This window comes from Schistocerca cancellata, chromosome 3 (assembly GCF_023864275.1).
Source record: "Schistocerca cancellata isolate TAMUIC-IGC-003103 chromosome 3, iqSchCanc2.1, whole genome shotgun sequence".
In the NCBI taxonomy this organism is placed as follows: Eukaryota; Metazoa; Arthropoda; class Insecta; order Orthoptera; family Acrididae; genus Schistocerca; species Schistocerca cancellata.
In genome coordinates, this window is record NC_064628.1 from 829530941 (window position 1) to 829550603 (window position 19663).

The following is a 19663-nucleotide window of genomic DNA, read 5'->3' on the forward strand; positions in this document are numbered from 1 at the left end:
GGGCGGTGTACTTGAGGACAATATTATGGAAATGGAAGAGGATGTAGATGAAGATGAAATGGGAGATATGATAGTGCATGAAGATTTTGACACGGCACTGAAAGACCTAAGTCGAAACAAGGCCCCGGAGGTAGACAACATTCCATTTGAACTACTGATGGCCTTGGGAGAGCCAGTCCTGACAAAACTCTACCATCTGGTGAGCAAGATGTATGAGACAGGTGAAATCAGACTTCAAGAAGAATATAATAATTCCAATCCCAAAGAAAGCAGGTGTTGACAGATGTGAAAATTACCCAACAATCAGTTTAATAAGCCACAGCTGCAAAATACTAATGCGAATTCTTTACAGATGAATGGAAAAACTAGTAGAAGCCAACCTTGGGGAAGATCAGTTTGGATTCCGTAGAAATATTGGAACACGTGAGGCAATACTGACCTTACGACTTATCTTAGAAGAAAGATTAAGGAAAGGCAAACCTATGTTTCTAGCATTTGTAGACTTAGAGAAAGCTTTTGACAATGTTGACTGGAATACTCTCTTTCAAACTCTAGAGGTGGCAGGGGTAAAATACAGGGAGTGAAAGGCTATTTACAATTTGTGCAGAAACCAGATGGCAGTTATAAGAGACGAGGGGTATGAAAGGGAAGCAATGGTTGGGAAGGGAATGAGACAGAGTTGTAGCCTCTCCCCGATGTTATTCAATCTGTATATTGAGCAAGCAGTAAAGGAAACAAAAGAAAAATTCGGAGTAGGTATTAAAATCCATGGAGAAGAAATAAAAACTTTGAGGTTCGCCGATGACATTGTAATTCTGTCAGACAGCAAAGAACTTGGAAGAGCAGTTGAATGGAATGGGTAGGGTCTTGAAAGGAGGATATAAGATGAACATTAACAAAAGCAAAATGAGGGTAATGGAATGTAGTCGAATTAAGTCAGGTGATGCTGAGGGAATTAGATTAGGAAATGAGACACTTAAAGTAGTAAAGGAGTTTTTCTATTTGGGGAGCAAAATAACTGATGATGGTTGAAGTAGAGAGGTTATAAAATGTAGACTGGCAATGGCAAGGAAAGTGTTTCTGAAGAAGAGAAATTTGTTAACATCGAGTATAGAGTTAAGTGTCAGGAAGTCATTTCTGAAAGTATTTGTATGGAGTGTAGTGATGTAGGGAACTGAAACATGGACAATAAATAGTTTGGACAAGAAGAGAATAGAAGCTTTTGAAACGTGGTGCTACAGAAGAATGCTGAAGATTAGATGGGTAGATCACATAACTAATGAGGAGGTATTGAATAGAATTGGGGAGAAGAGGAGTTTGTGGCACAACTTGACAAGAAAAAGGGACCGGTAGATAGGACATGTTCTTAGGCATCAAGGGATCGCAAATGTAGCATTGGAGGGCAGTGTGGAGGGTAAAAATCATAGCGGGAGACCAAGAGATGAATACACTAAGTAGATTCAGAAGGACGTAGGTTGCAGTAAGCATTGGGAGATGAAGAAGCTTGCACAGGATGGAGTAGCATGGAGAGCTGCATCAAACCAGTCTCAGGACTGAAGACCACAACAACAATAACAACAACAATAACAACAACAACAACAACAACGTATTTAGCAGTCATATACTTGTTCAATAGAAGATCTGTACATGAAGACTGGACAGTAGTACAGGTCACACCAATATTCAAGAAAGGAAAAAGGAGTAATCTGCTGAGTTGCATACCTTCATCAGTGATGTCAATCCACAGTAGCATTTTGGTACAAGTACTGTGTTCAAACATTATGATTTCAGACATGTCTGAAAGAACAGACACCATACATTTGAATGTATGTGCCTTGCCAGCAAATAGTGATAGCTTCAGTGCAGTTACACTCTTCATTTGAGCTCTTGTGGGAATCAGGTGAAGCTGCAATCAATGAAAATAATAGACAGAGGACACTATGTATGTAGTGTGCAATATATGGGAATTTGGGTTGGATGGGAAGTGTGCTTGTGTAGTCAAACTGATCAAGATAACTGCTTACAATAAGTTGGATATGTGGGTTCAAGTCCTGGTTCACCACAAATTTTCACTTTCCACCATTGGATTTATTTCAGTACCAGATTGCAGCTGATGGAAGAATTTCTCTTTCGTCATGTGTTATGAATTACCTAGAATAAAACTGTACACTGACACAAATTCAGAAAAATCATTTTTGTGAACTAAAACCAGCTCTTTATATGCGAGGTATAAATACTATTGACAGAGGATCTCAAACTGATTCCATCTTTCTATAGTTCCAGAAAGCGTTTGATAACATTCCTAACAAGCAGCTACAAATTGTACTGTATGCCTATGGAGTATTGTCTCAATTGCGTGACTGGATTTATAATTTCTTGTCACAAAAGTCACAGTTTGTAGTAATTCATGGAAAATCACTGATTAAAACAGAAGTGATATTTGGCATTTTCCAGGGAAGTGTTATATGCACTCTGCTGTTCCTAATCTATGCAAATGATCTAGAAAGCAACCTGAGCAGACTTCTTGGTCTTTCTGCAGATGGTGTTCTTTTTATCATATAGTGAAGATCCATATGATCAAAACCAATTGCTAAATTGTTCAGGCAAGGATTCAGACAAGATACCTATATTGTGTGAAGTGACAGATGACTAAATATTGAAAAGTATGTGGTCATACACATGAGTACTAAAAGGAGTTTGTTAGATTTCAGTTACACAATAAATCACCCAAATTTAAAGGCTATATGCGATTGCAGGCTTTCTCGGTATATTTCAGCTATGAAATCTTCACGGGTTATCAGCCGAGTGGCATCGTCTTCTAGTCACAACGTTTCAGTGGATTGCGTATCCTTTAAGTTTCCATGGAGATAGAGAAAAATGGAAGCCTACCCTTCCTGGACATTCTGGTTACTAGAAACGCAGGAGGCACTCTGGGACATTGGGTATATAGGAAGAAAACAGATACGGACCTAACTCTCAATGCTAGGAGCTGTCACCATCCAGCACAACCATGGTACACCGGACGAGGTCCATTTGCGGCAAGAAGAGCTTACTGAGTGAATTACAACATCTAAAGGAAATCTTCAGAAGAAACGGCTACAGCGAGAAACAAATAAGAAGCACTTTGAGGAACAATAAGAAGGAGGAGAGAGACCAGAAGAGGACGACACAAGAGGTTGTGCGTTCCTGCTGTATGCGGGACCACCAACGGTGAAGATCGCAAGAATCCTTCAGAAGCACCAAGTGAAGACCGTCTTTCACGCAGCAAAGAAAATCAAGGATATTCTTGGATTGACCAAAGACCCAGTAGGACTAATGACACCTGGTGTTTATAGAATTGGATGCAAATGTGGAATGCAATACATAGGGCAGGCGCAATGTTGCATTATACAGCACCATACGCAACATATAAGAAATGTGCATCTTGGACAGGTTGACAAGTCCACAGTGGCGGAACACAGCATCAACGAAAAGCATACCATCAAATTCGAAGAAACAAAGAAGTTATGCAGCACTAGCAGATTTTGGGATTCGGTGATAAACGAAGTGGTTGAGAATCGTCTGCATGAAAATTCAATTAATCGAGACAGTGGTTACCATCTCAGTACAGCTTGGGATCCTGCAATTAGGAAAATTCGGCAAGAATGCTCCGGTCCGACGGGGACCGTGGCTGGCGCTGATATAAACAGACACTGAGAAACAACGCCCGCACGCGCATCTGCCCGCCCCCCTCCCCTCCCCCCATCAATTTGACTAAACACTTAGGGATTACAGTTGCGAACAATTTGGATTGGAATGATCACATAAGGAATGTGGGGAACATGAACTAAAGACTGTGTTTCATTGGCAGAACACTTAGAAGTGCAAAAAATCTAATAAAGCGACTGCCTTCACTATACTTGTCCATCCTGTTCTGGAGTACTGCTGTGCAGTATAATAGGATAGGCAGAGAACATTGAAGAAGTTCAAAGAAAGGTATTACCGTGAAACAGGGAAGAGGGAGTAATGAATATGATACATGAGTTGTGGTGGCAATCATTGAAACAAAGGTATTTTTTTCTTGCAGTGAGATCTTCTCAGGAAATTTCAGTCACCAACAGCCTCCTCCGATTGTGAAAATAATTTGTGATGCCCCTCTCCATGGGGAGGAATGATCATCATAATAAAATAATAGAAATGAATGCTTGGTCATAAATATTTAAGTGTACATTTTTCTGCACTCTTTTCTAGAGTGTAACAATTGAGAAATAGTCTGAAGGTCGATTCAATGAATCCTCTGCAAGGCACGTAAGTGTGAATGGCAGAGGAGTCATGTAGAGGTAAATGTGAGACCAGCTTAAATGTAAACTCTGTCCTAGTGCCAGCATATTGCATACCAAGGCCAGTTTATCTCAAGAGAGTAATACAACAACTTTTCAGCACCCTTCACAGCTGAAGCAGTTCATGTGTCCTGGCAGCGTCATACTGATAAGTGGGCCCATACTGCCAATTCTTTTACAAATTTGACTCAATTTTGTAATCACTGAAATAACATCACATACCATGTCAACCTGCAAAGTTTCATTTCATTTGCTGCTCCTATTCTGGATGCTTCGCTTTTGTTGTCAGGCAGTGTAGTTTAGTGTAGATTGTACCTTGTATTACTGACCACACTGTTTGAGATGTCCAAGCTGTGAATTTTTGAGAAAATGTAATCATAAGGTAATTATATCCTATATTTTCAAATAGGAGATTTTTTTTGCTCAGCAGTCTTGTAATTGGTCCATTATTTGAAAATATGTTATCAGTTCGAAATGAAATTTCCAAGAAGACTAATATTTCTCATGTACTTACTACTGAGGGAGGTGGCATAGTGGTTTACACACTGGTCTTACATTCTGGAGGACAATGATTCAAATCCCCATCTTTTCCTAAATCTTTTAGGTCAACTGCTGGGATGGTTCCTTTTAGAAGAGCATGGCTGATTTCCTTTCCCACCCTTTCCTAATCTGAACGTGTACTCCACCTCTAATTACCTCATCATTCCGTGCTTCCTTCCTCATTTTTTTGTACACTAGTAGATTTTTAGTTGCACATGCTACATCAGTCCTCCATAATTTCTCTCAAATATATTCACTGCATTGTCGATCATTTCAACTACAAATGTTCATATTCCATATGTAAGTAGTAATTTAAAATAATCTGATTTGCTAATAGAATAATATGCAAATATTCATGTTTAGTTCAAATGGCTCTGAGCACTATGGGACTTAACTACTGAAGTCATCAGTCTCATGTTTAGTATATAAATAATGTGCATGTCAGATAATTCTTTATACCAGGTGTCAGATGTTTTATTTATTTACTCCTGTCAGTGCAGGTTTCTGACCATAGTTGATCTCAACTCCACTGTAACCTATATCTTCTGATTTTGCAGTGCCACTAAATGTATTTGAAAGTTCTAGTTTCACTATGCTAAATTTCTGCGTTCTCTATATTCCAGCTATGTCCCTTTGATTCTTTGTCGAGTACAAAATCACTATCTTATAATACATTGTCAGTATCCCCTCCCCTCCCACATTTTGTCTGCATAAGGAGGTCCTGTTTTAGTTGTTTTGACACCACTCAAACAATGCTCATCGCAAGCAACTAATAACAAGAAAACAAAACTGGACACAGAAAAATGTTTCCTGAGACTTCAACATGTATTGACATATGTGCACAGTTACAAAACAGGACCAATTACATGCATGTGCATTCACATGTTTATAAATGTTAGCCTGAAGTTTACGTATGAATTGGTTTTGGTATGTTCCATTTTGTGCACAATCTGTCACCCACTTGATATGTGGGCACTGTTCTTTGAAGTTATTCACTGTAGTGGACATGCTATGCAATAGACCTTGATGTGAGACTTCACTTTTTGCAGTGAGTGGGTGCAGAAAGATAGCTATGGTCTACTCAGTCTACTAAAATGATATAATCAGTTTTGCAATAACTCTTCTGTATTATAATCACAGTGTTTCCTCTACACAAGTTTATTTCCAATTGTGGGTGATACAGATCTCATGTGAACAAAGCATAATATGTATTGCTGTAGTGATTTGACATTACAGAATGACAGTTCCTTCTATAATCATAAGCTATTCTAGCATTCACATTATCACCTGTGCCCTTTGCTCCACTAAGCCACAATGCAAAAGCCTAGCCCAGCCCTCCACAGCATGTGGAGACCCTCACTCGCTGTTGCACCCTTGTGATGTTCTGAGCTGACACCTTTTACACCGAGTATGCACATATGGCAAACCAGAGCACACAGAGTGGGATGTTCCACACTTAACAATTGCCTAAATGATGCTTCCAGTTTCCACAAACATCCATTGATCTAAGTTGTTAGAAGTCGAACATGGTATTCCACAGAATTGACGTGCTATACCACAGGTGCCTGCACTGAGATGAAAGGTGTTGTGTAAGCCATCTTGCTTGACTAATTATAGACACCTCATAACATTAAAAATTGTTCGTCAGATAATAGTTTTAACATTCATCCAATTATTATTATTATTATTATTATTATTATTATTATCATCATCATCATCATCATCATCATCATCATCATCATCATCATCAGCAGCAGCAGCAGCAGCAGCAGCAGCAGCAGCAGCAGCACTTAAAGTTGCTTGAGACCAAACCTCTTGTTATTTCCTCAAGCAACCAGAACATGTATAATCATATTTCTTTTCTTTAGACCTTGTAATTAATGAATATTAGGTTTCCTGGAATAAACTTGACAGTTATAACATACACCTTCTCTACTGATTTATCTGTACACATTACAAAAGTCACCATCACATTTACTACTACCTTTTTTGTAACAAATGCCTTAATTCATTATTTCTTACATACACTTTCTTTTTTGAAACTTGTGCAGCTTAGCTCTCAATTTTGCATTTTTATTTTAGAAAAATATTTATCACATAATTTTGCTTGCTTAAATAAGAATGTGTGTATTTAATCACCTCATTTGACACTTCACACTCTTCATTCAAAATACTGGTGTATGTCTGTTGAACCATACTGTTGTTCATTACATGTTATAATCTAATAACTGACTTTCTGATTTTCCATTTATTGGTCAATTTGTATTGGATTTCCCATTTTACAGTCAGGCAGTTGTTTTATACACACACTGTTTCCATTTAATACATAACATGAGCAATATTTGTGCTGTTTAATCAGGCTATATCATTATTACAGTACTCTTACCTGTAGGTAACTGTATTTACTTTGTATTTAATTCATTGTTAACAACAGCAAAAGTTTCTCAAATTTATTGAGATAAAAAATGTTTTGGGTCATCATTACCATAAGAAGGTACAGACTGACATTTTAATGTACACCACTCTCAATAGTTTGAATCTCAAATCACTGGTAGGTCAGACATGTATGTAAATATAAATGCAAAGAATCCTCAGTGCCCAGATAAATTTATTAACTATGAGTGGTATTCAAAAGGAATTCCACACTTTTTTTTGGTGGTTTTGGGTGAAAGAAGGTGGAATTTTTTCTGAGACGTCATTGAATATTCCCCCTTCAGCCCCTATAGTTCTATGGAGTTCTGATAGGTGGTGGCACTATACGTAGCCTTCAAAGTGGTGTCTGTAATGGAGGTGTGTTCCAAACAGAGTTGTATTGAGTTTCTTTTGGCAGAGAACCAGATCATCACAGATATTCATAGGTGCTTGCAGAATGTCTACAGAGATCTGGCAGTGATCAAAAGCACAGCGAGTCATTGGTTGAAGCATCTGTTGTATTCACAATGTGGTCGTGCAAACTTGTCCAATCTCCTCTGTGCCAGCTGGCCACACACATCTGTGATTCCTGTAGTGTCGGGACATGAGGACACACTCACTTCAGGTGATCAATGAATCACAGACAAACACCTCTCTGTACAACTGGAGGTCTCTGTTGATACTGCTGATACATTTGCCCACCAATTGGGATACCCAAAGGTGTGTGTCCGCTGAGCCCCTCCCCGCCTAACAGAAGACATAAAGAGCAGTGAAGGACCATCCATGCAGGGTCGCTTGTGTGTTATGAGCCTGACCATGACAAGTTTGTGTCGAACATTACCACAAGTAATGAAACATGGGATCATCACTTGGAACTAGAAACAAAAAGGCAACCCATGGAGTGATATCATACCACCTCTTCTCTGAAGGAAATGTTCAAAGCTGCACCGTTAACTAGTAAAATCATGGTGACGGTCTTCTGGAACTCTGAAGAGGTTGTTCTGTTCAATGTTCTGCCACATGGCGCAACAATCAACTCTGAAGTGAATTGTACTACCCACAGGAAATTGAAGAAATGAGTTCAGAGTGTTTGTTGGCACAAAAATGCAAATGAACTTCTCCATGACAATGAAAGGCCTCACTAAAGTCTCTGCACCTGAGGGGAGCTTAAAAACTTCATTTGCTCATCTACTCTAAAGCGCAAATCTCACGCTTTCTGACTTCCATATGTTTGGGCCACTGAAGGATGCACTCCATGGGAAGCAGTGCGTGGATGATGTAGAAGTTATGGATGCAACAAGATGGCTCGGATATCAACTAGTAGGGTGGTACCATAGGAGCCCTACTAGTAAAGTGGTGTAAGGCCATTATATTAAGTGGAGATTATGTGGAAAAATAGGGTTTTTTAGTCAAAAGAATGGGGAATAATGATTTATTGGAATGCTGAATAAAACTAACCTGATTTAAAAAAAAGAAAGAAGTTGTATTACTAATGGCCACCCCTCGTGTTTTGGAGAACACTTTGACAATGAGACTGACAGTTACTCTACAGTTTCCTACCCCTATACAAGTTGTTGTTACAGCTTCTTTTATGGGTAGATACTGTGTAAATACCTTTTCATTTTTCAATGTATGTGTCCATTTATCAATCCCTTTATTTTATTACTATTTCTCTTTCCTGTCTCAAACATTATGTCCGGTTAAAAATGGAAAGTGACGCAGACCTTGATCAAGCGTGACTTCCTTTTAACTGTACGGTATATGTTACATTGCATTTAGGAACTTCCGGGTAATTGAACATGTATCAATAATTACAGATTTCTGTAGCTGTATATGTATACGATTCGATGTAGCTGTATTGCATTGATGTACTGGTGGATATTGTGTGGTATGACTCCTGTAGTTGATAGTATAATTGGTATAATGTCAACTTTATCCTGATGCCACATGTCCTCGACTTCCTCAGCCAATTGGATGTATTTTTCAATTTTTTCTCCTGTTTTCTTCTGTATATTTGTTGTATTTGGTATGGATATTTCGATTAGTTGTGTTAATTTCTTCTTTTTATTGGTGAGTATGATGTCAGATTTGTTATGTAGTGTTGTTTTATCTGTTATAATGGTTCTGTTCCAGTATAATTTGTATTCATCATTCTCCAGTACATTTTGTGGTGTATACTTGTATGTGGGAACGTGTTGTTTTATTAGTTTATGTTGTATTGCAAGTCGTTGATGTATTATTTTTGCTACATTGTCATGTCTTCTGGGGTATTCTGTATTTGCTAGTATTGTACATCCGCTTGTGATGTGATCAACTGTTTCTATTTGTTGTTTGCAAAGTCTGCATTTATCTGTTGTGGTATTGGGATCTTTAATAATATGCTTGCTGTAATATCTGGTGTTTATTGTTTGATCCTGTATTGCAATCATGAGTCCTTCCGTCTCAGTGTATATATTGCCTTTTCTTAGCCATGTGTTGGATGCGTCTTGATCGATGTGTGGCTGTGTTAGATGATACGGGTGCTTTCCATGTAGTGTTTTCTTTTTCCAATTCACTTTCTTCGTATCTGTTGATGTTATGTGATCTAAAGGGTTATAGAAGTGGTTATGAAATTGCAATGGTGTAGCCGATATATATATATTTTGCTAGTTTCTGCTCGTTCTATACAGAATTTGCTTAAATTGTCCACCTGTCCATAATGTAATACCTTCCCTATAAATAATTTATAAATAAAATAGAAAGAAACATTCCACATGGGAAAAATATATTAAAAACAAAGATTCCACGACTTCCACATCAAACCCACCAACAAGCAACAGTACCTCCATTATGACAGCTGCCACCCGTTCCATATCAAATGGTCCCTTCCCTACAGCCTAGGCCTTCATGGCAAACGAATCTGCTCCAGTCCTGAATCCCTGAACCATTACACCAACAACCTGAAAACAACTTTCGCATCCCGCAACTACCCTCCCGACCTGGTACAGTAGTAAATTACCAGAGCCATTTCCTCATCCCCTCAACCCAAAACCGCTCACAGAAGAACCCCAAAAGTGCCCCACTTGTGACAGGATACTTCCCGGAACTGGATCAGACTCTGAATGTGGCTCTCCAGCAGGGATACGACTTCCTCAAATCCTGCCCCGAAATGAGATCCATCCTTCATGAAATCCTCCCCACTCCACCAAGAGTGTCTTTCCGCCGTCCACCTAACCTTCGTAACCTCTTGGTTCATCCCTATGAAATCCCCAAACCACCTTCCCTACCCTCTGGCTCCTACCCTTGTAACCGCCCCTGTTGTAAAACCTGTCCCATGCACACTCCCACCACCAACTACTCCAGTCCTGTAACCCAGAAGGTGTACACGATCAAAGGCAGAGCCACGTGTGAAAGCACCCACGTGATTTACCAACTGACCTGCCTACACTGTGACGCTTTCTATGTGGGAATGACCAGCAACAAACGGTCCATTCGCATGAATGGACACAGGCAGACAGTGTTTGTTGGTAATGAGGACCACCCCGTGGCTAAACATGCCTCGGTGCACGGCCAGCACATCTTGGCACAGTGTTACACCGTCCAGGTTATCTGGATACTTCCCACTAACACCACCCTATCCGAACTCCGGAGATGGGAACTTGCCCTTCAATATATCCTCTCTTCCCGTTATCCACCAGGCCTCAATCTCCGCTAATTTCAAGTTGCCGTCACTCATACCTCACCTGTCATTCAACAACATCTTTGCCTCTGCACTTCCGCCTCGACTGACATCTCTGCCCAAACTCTTTGCCTTTAAATATGTATGCTTTTGTCTGTATATGTGTGGATGGATATGTTTGTGTGTGCGAGTGTATAGCTGTCCTTTTTTCCCCCTAAGGTAAGTCTTTCTGCTCCCGGGATTGGAATGACTCCTTACTCTCTCCCTTAAAACCCTCTCCTTACCTCTTTCCTGACGAAGCAACCGGGGGTTGCGAAAGCTCGAAATTTTGTGTGTGTGTTTGTGTGTTTTTTATTGTGCCTATCTACCAGCGCTTTCTCGTTTGGTAAGTCATGGAATCTTTGTTTTTAATATGTCCATAATGTAGGTTTTTTTATGTCTATAAATCCCCTTCCTCCTTCCTTTCTGCTTAATGTGAATCTTTCTGTTGCTGAATGTATGTGATGTATTCTATATTTGTGGCATTGTGATCGTCGTAAGTGTATCGAGTGCTTCTAGTTCTGTGTTACTCCATTTCACTATTCCATATGAGTAGGTCAATATTGGTATAGCATAAGTATTTATAGCTTTTGTCTTATTTCTTGCTGTCAATTCTGTTTTCAGTATTTTTGTTAGTCTTTGTCTATATTTTTCTTTTAGTTCTTCTTCAGTATTTGTATTATCTATTCCTATTTTTTGTCTGTATTCTAGATATTTATAGGCATCTGTTTTTTCCATCACTTCTATGCAGTCGCTGTGGTTATCCAATATGTAATCTTGTTGTTTAGTGTGTTTTCCCTTGACTATTCTATTTTTCTTACATTTGTCTGTTCCAAAAGCCATATTTATATCATTGATGAATACTTCTGTTATCTTTAGTAATTGGTTGAGTTTTTGATTTGTTGCTGCTAGTAGTTTTAGATCATCCATGTATAGCAAATGTGTTACTTTGTGTGGGTATGTTCCAGTAATATTATATCCATATTTTGTATTATTTAGCATGTTGGATAGTGGGTTCAGAACAAGGCAGAACCAGAAAGGACAAATGAGTCTCCATGGTATATTCCACGCTTAATCTGTATTGGCTGTGATGTGATATTATTTGAATTTGTTTGGATATTAAGTGTGGTTTTCCAATTTTTCATTGCTATGTTTAGGAACTGTATCAATTTAGGATCTACTTTGTATATTTCCAATATTTGTAGTAATCATGAGTGGGGTACACTATCAAAAGCTTTTTGGTAATCAATGTATGCGTAGTGTAGCGACCTTTGTTTAGTTTTAGCTTGATATGTCACCTCTGCATCTATTATCAGTTGCTATTTACATCCTCGTGCTCCTTTGCAACAGCCTTTTTGTTCTTCATTTATAATTTTGGTCTGTGTTGTATGTGTCATTAATTTCTGTGTAATGACTGAAGTTAATATTTTGTATATTGTTGGTAGGCATGTTATGGGGCGATATTTAGCTGGGTTTGCTGTGTCTGCTTGATCTTTAGGTTTCAGATAAGTTATTCCTAGTGTATCAGGGAATGTTTATGGCTCTGCAATGTAACTGTTAAATAATTTATAAATAAAATAGAAAGAAACATTCCACATGGGAAAAATATATTAAAAACAAAGATTCCATGACTTACCAAATGGGAAAGTGCTGGTAGATAGGCACAATAAAAAAACACACAAACACACACCCAAAATTTCAAGCTTTCGCAACCCACAATTGCTTCGTCAGGAAAGAGGGAAGAAGAGGGAAAGATGAAAGGATGTGGGTTTTAAGGGAGAGGGTAAGGAGTCATTCCAGTCCCAGGAGCAGAAAGACTTACCTTAGGGGGAAAACAGGACAGGTATACACTCGCGCGCGCGCGCGCGCGCGCGCGCGCGCGCGCGCGCACACACACACACACACACACACACACACACACACACACACACACACACACACACACACACACACACACACACACACAGACACAAGCAGACATATTTAATAATTTAGTGAGATGTGAATGTGTTGAGGTGAACTTCTTTAGCCAGAAATTTGCTATTTTATCTCTTCCAGGGGCTTTCCAATTGCACGTAGAATTAATTGCTCGGGTGACTTCATGTTGCATAATTATCACTTCAGGCATTTGTGGTATCATCTTGTATGTGTCTGTTTCTGCTTGTATCCACCGTGCATGTCTGTTACGTTGTACCGGGTTTGACCATATGTTGCTCCAGAAGTGTTCCATGTCTGTTATGTTAGGTGGATTGTCTATTTTAATGTGTGTGTTATCTATTGTCTGGTAAAATTTCTTTTGGTTTGTGTTGAATGTTTGGTTTTGTTTCTTTCTATTTTCACTTTTTTTGTATCTTCTAAGTTGTTTGGCCAAAGCCTGTAATTTCTGATTCTTTTCATCTAGTTGCTCTATCGCTTCTTGTTGTGAGATTTTACCTAACCTTTTTCATTTTTTGTCTGATATTTCATTTCTTATAAATTGTGTTAGCTGTCCGATGCCTTTTCTCAGTTTTTCTATTCTGATCTGTAGTCTGTGTTGGCATGCTGGTTTTGTGGGTTTCTTCTGTGTGTTGGTTGGTTCTGATCTCTGCCTAGTGTGTATATTTAGTGCAGTGAGTGCTCCTACATAAACCAGTAGTTGTAACTCTTCCATAGTTGTGTTTTCATTTATTTTGTTGTATATGATTGTGTTGATAGTTGTTATTGTTGTTTCAACTTGTGGGTTATTTGGCGGTCTGTGCAAGAATGGTCTAATGTCTGTATTTGTGTCTTTATATTCTATATATGTCAGCTGAAATTTTTCTTCTATATCTAACATGTGTGTCACTTCGTGTTCTATTTGTGCTTGTTCTGGTGGCTATCTTAAGATTTCGTTTTTGTCCGATTGTTTAATTGATGCATGTTGTTCTTTGTTTGTTTGCTCTGGGATGTTTGAGTCCATTACTGTATTTTCTTCTTCTTCTGATTGCACATTATTTTGTTCCAGTATTTGTTGTACTTGTTGTTTGATGTTTTCTAATTCTGACTGGGGTAGCCTGTTATTTTTGATTATTACACGGATCTGATCAGCTAGTCGTTGTTCTGTTAAAAATTTTAATTCTGGGTATCTGGTAATAAATGTTGTGTATACTTGTGATCTGTTTCCAGTTGTGTTGGTTCCTAGGTTTGTTGCTTGGTAATAACAGAACATGAGGTGTCTATTAACTTCATCTGACCATCTCATCCTCTCTCTTTGTTTTCCTTCTAGGGTGGTTGCAGGAAGCATATCCTGCAAAACACCTCTATTTGGATTTAAATCATTTTCCAGTTGGTTAGCAGTGTCGTTACCATTGTGGGCAGGCGTAGGGTTCAAGCGTCGTCCCCGAACATGACGGCGCTTGTCCAAGGCTTCTTTAGTTTTGTCCTGAACCAACTAATCACACTAAAAGGGGGGTTAGCTCTATTAGTGGTTTGTTCTTTTCGTCGCCTTTTATGACTGGCAGAACATACCGCAGGCCTATTCTTTTCCCGGGCCTCCATGGGGACTATTATTATTATTATTATTATTATTATTATTATTATTATTTCTGTTTTGAAATAGTTTCATATCATTCTATCTATGGATTCACCTGACCAAGGATTAGACCATAGCTTCCCTGGGTTCATCTATCCTCCTCCTCTCCAATACTGATATAAAGTTAGGTACATCCCATCTGAAATCTTTAACAGGATGCACAGCCTCTGGCCCTTTTCTTTATATATCCCAGTGACGAATTTTCTGTATAGCACATAACCTCATCTGTTTCTTCCAAACGTATGTTTGCTGACTCCATCTTTTTGTAACTTTTTTATGTATGCTTCTTGCAAGATCATAACTTACGTATGGTCTATTAAATCATCTTATAATAAGCCCTGCTTTCATGTTACTTCGCTGTTCATTCTGCCACTTGTTACTAATAACATTCCTGCACACACCTGCAGATAGATTTCACCTTCCGATAAAAACTTGTCAGTGACTGCCTACCAGGGACCTATTCACTGCAACTAGATTATAATGTTTATCTTTATTCTTTATTATTAAAGTAGTCACTTTCCACCCATATCAAAAACAATTAGAAAAGTGCAGTTCCACAATGGCAACCAACATCTCAAACATACTTTTTCTTCATTTCATTGGACAGATATTCACAATATATAACAAAATGTAACTTTTTGAGTTCTGTTAAGAATAAGTCAAAATTTGCTCTTAATCTGTATTTAATATTTCCAGTATTGTATAAGATAAGAAACATCTACTTAATAACTCGTCCCCCCCCCCTCCCTCCTTTCCCCTCATATGTTAGCATGTTGTACTCCACTTAGGGAATTGTTTCCTTCCCCATGTGCTTCCCCCGTTTAGTTGATGTTAACATGCATTTTAACATCAATGTATTGTCTGTCTTATTTAACAGTGTTTGTATTTGGTCATCGTACATTAGTATCATATTTTACAGACCATAAGATGCTACGGTCTGTAAGACACACCTTAATTTTTAAACACTAACATTGTCTTCCAGTTTTGGCAATTTCGCATTCAGTCTTCTGTTTGCACATTTAGTCTTCCTCATTTTTTTCAGTTTTTCTTTACTAGCCCACCAATTGCGATTGGTTTTTTCTGCGGCTGCACTGACGTCATACGGCGCGCGCAAGCTATTTATAGCCCCTCAAGGTCCCGCCGATGACGTCATCACTGCTCCAACTTGATTCTCCGCGACTGGCGACAAGTTAAAACTAGTGTCGCCAACTGGCCCCCCACCACCTTCCCCTCACGCGCCTCACCTCCCCTCCCACAGCTGCAGCTTTATTGATCTCAAACATTACAATAATAAAACATAACATCTCCTTGCACTGTACAATTATTACCTATAGATCCACCACTCTTACACCATACAAATACATGTTCAGAACTTTCAATTTTACGACAGACACGGCTTCTTAAGACTAAAGGTTCATCACTTGAGAGATAGCTTCCTCCATACGCATTATTAGACTGATGAATAATATTAAATGTCTTCCAAGCAATCGCATCCCGTGTAGGAAATGAATCCAAAGAACTCTTCTTAGCATCACTACAACGAACAAAAGCAATAGTAATCCATCCGTTACCAGTTCCTTGTACAGACATAGTCAAAGAAGATCTGGCTACAAAACCCATCCATCTGTGCGCTCCTTGAAATATGGAAGCCTCGTCCGTTGACTTTGGTGAAAGATTAATACTTTTCTGTTGGTGTAGGGCCGAAATGCCACTGTGCTGCTCTGTTTCCATGTTCTTCTGCATATGAATAACTTTTTTTCCATTGCAAAACTAGCTACTAACAAAAGTATTATACTGTTACTGATAACAAAAATCACTTTCAGTTCAAGTTCCCTGACACTGTAGACTGTCGTGATGCACCCTATGCTAGACTGTGTTCTGGGGTTGTGATAGTATGGCAGGAGGAAGACATTTTTAGAAAGCTTGTGAATCCCCGCAACTCATTTTTGTCATATTGGTGCAATAGTGCCGCCAGTTGAATCAAATGTTACAAGATAGAGACAGATTTCCTGCAGCATCGAATATATGGACATTTTTAAGACTGGTGGGAATTTTAAATCAAACGCTGGACATTTTTATATTAATTTTGAGCATAAGAGGCATCTAAATTTTGGAGGAAATTTTTTTGAAGAAAAAAGTGGGTCTTATAATCCATAAAATATGTTGAGCTGTAAATACCACTTTTTGGTTTGCGGAAGAGGAGGGTTTAAGAGACATAAATGTATGAATGTGGAAAGAGGGGTGATAGAATAGATATTCCTGTTGGTGACGTATGAAAGGAAAGTTAAGAATAGGTTTGTTAGGATGCAATAGAGAAAACAATAAGAGTCCCAAAGATAGACTCCCACCCTGATGAATTCTTTGCCAAGATGCTGCTGGATGAAAAATGTTTGACATAACCTCCAGAACGACTTCTCATGGTTTCACCCATATGGACCGTAAAAATTTATCCTATGATTAGCACAAAGCGTTACATTCGTAATTCTTTATTTTTATTTATTTATAAAACTAGTACAGTGAGACATTCACATGGATGTAGGACATGTCAGATGATTACAAATTATACAAAAGGAACACACAAAAAACCCTCTTGCAAGAGGAGATATAGGTATAAGACAAAATACACATTACTAGGTATTGACAAAAATTACACTTAAAAAAGTTAAAATAAAGGTAGATCTTAATAGCTACATAAAAGATGTAGTACTGTTAACAATGATTCCAACTATCATAGTGCATAAGAGCACATCAGATCTAATTAAAAGTGAAAATCAATTAGAGTTAACAAAATTGAAATATTCTTCAGTCAAATAAAACAAATTATCTATTACATAATGTTTGAGCTGTTGTTTAAATTTGGGGAGATTGTGGACAAGTGATTTCAGTGATGGTGGGAGAATATTGAACACCTTGCAGTGCATCTAATGAACTCCTTTTTGTACGATACTAAGGTTTTTTAATTCGTGGTGGAGGTCCATCTTCCTCCTGGTATTGTGGGTATGGTATGAATAATTGGTTTTGTATAGTTTCTCATTTTTACCATTGAAACATAACAGGGAGTGTGTATAGTGACATGCAGTTGTCAGTATCTTTAATTTTCTAAAAAGGTTTCTACAAGAATATCTAGACTGGACTCCACTCATTATCTTAATAACTCTCTTTTGGGAAATGAATATTTTTTTGGAAAGTGGCTGATTACCCCAGAAAACTATGCCATACAACAATAGTGCATGAAAGTAACTAAAATAAACAGTTTTTGTGGTGTCTCAGTCACAGACAGTGGAAATAATATGAATAGCAAATGTTGCTGAGATCAGTTTTTTGAGAAGTTATGTGTTCAGACCTTTTTAGATTGCTGTCATTGCATACACCCAGGAAGTTGGGTGACTCAACTTGTAGTAACTCACTGCCATTACATTTAATATCTAAGTGATCCTTCACATTTTTACTTACTTGGAAATGAACAAACTGGATCTTGCTATTATTTAATGATAAGCCATTATTTTCAAACCAATTGAGTACTTCATTAAAGACAATATTGGCCAATTCCTTAAGATTGTGATCGGGAGTTTCGTTGATGAGAACCGAGGTGACATCAATAAAACGAGTTGTAAAGCTACTAGGCAAGGGAAGGAAGAGAAGGGGGCCAAGTACAGAGCCCTGAGGAGCAGCACAGCCAATAGAGCCCCAGCTAGATGATACAGATTGCCCCTCATAGTCATTCAACATGACTTGCTTTCTTCTAGTCGGGTAGGATTTAATCCACAAGCCAGGTAATCAACTTATACCACAATATTCAGCCTTTGCCTAGAGGATTTCGTGGTTAACACTATCAAAGGTCTTAGAAAGGTCACAGAAGATATCAACAGGAGATAATTTATTATTAAAAGACTAAGATTTGATAGGTGAAGGAGGAAATAGCTTGTTGTGTTGATGTACCCTGTTGAAATCTATACTGGCTACTGTTTAATAACTTATAATGAATGAGGTGTTCAATAAGTCCTTTGTGAACCAATTTCTCAATTCTTTTAAATAAGGTTGTTAAAAGGGAGATAGGCTGATAGTTGGTAATGTCAGTTTTATCACTATTGAAAAAAAAAAAGAGAGGTTTGACATAGCATACTTTGTCTCTCGGGAACATCCTGGATTCATTGAATATATGGTGCAGTACTTTATTATTGACTTATAGCATTTCTTCAGTAATCTTGAAGTGATACCGTCAATGCCTACAGAATTCTTGCTTTTAATCTCACAAATTATATTCTCAGTTTCATGTACTGTGACAGGAGACATTTTAATCTGGTTGGTTTTTTTATTAATAGGTTTTTGAAGGGCTAACATGACTTCATTAACAGAATATTTGTTTCCAGTTTGGGCTGCTGATGCCATAAAGCGGTTGTTAAAAATGTCGGTAATTATTTCAACATTTTCATGAATGGTATCATTTGTTTTAATTTCTATGATGTTTATGCAGCAGGGATTTTACCTGTTTCCCTTGCTATTATGCCCCATATGATTTTAATTCTATTATTAGAGAGATCAATTTCTGATTTTATAGAAATACTTTTTGCTCTTCGTAGAACTTTTTTAAGGATAGAGCAGTATAGTTTGTAATGTTTTTCCTTTTCTGGGCTATAATTAGATTTGAGTGAGGCATACAGATTCCTTTTCCTTTTTGATGCCGAAGTTAACCAGTTTTTCTTAGAACAAGTTTCACATTTGAATTTGGCAGTCCTTTTAGGAAAGGCTGCTTTGAATAGGCAGACAAATTCATTCAGAAAAGCATTATACGTGTCATTAACATTGACAAAGAGTTCAAACTGGTCCCATTCAGCTTCTTGTAGGGAATTGCAGAAGGTATTGACAGATTGTGTGTTAATTACTCTGAAAGTTTTATGGATTAAATGTTCTTACTAAGAGGGCGAACACCTTCAATTGAAAGTAGCTGACCATAATGATCTGAGAGCCCATTTAATATACGTTTTGCAGTTGTGTTTAGATTTCTGCTTCTGTCTGGGAAGATGTTGTCCATTCAACTCATGGAATTAGCTGAGACTCTAGTGGGAAAATCCACCAGTGCTGTTAAACTAAAGGAGTTCATTAAATGTGACAAGTCATTTCTTCTCATGTTATTATTAAGAAAAT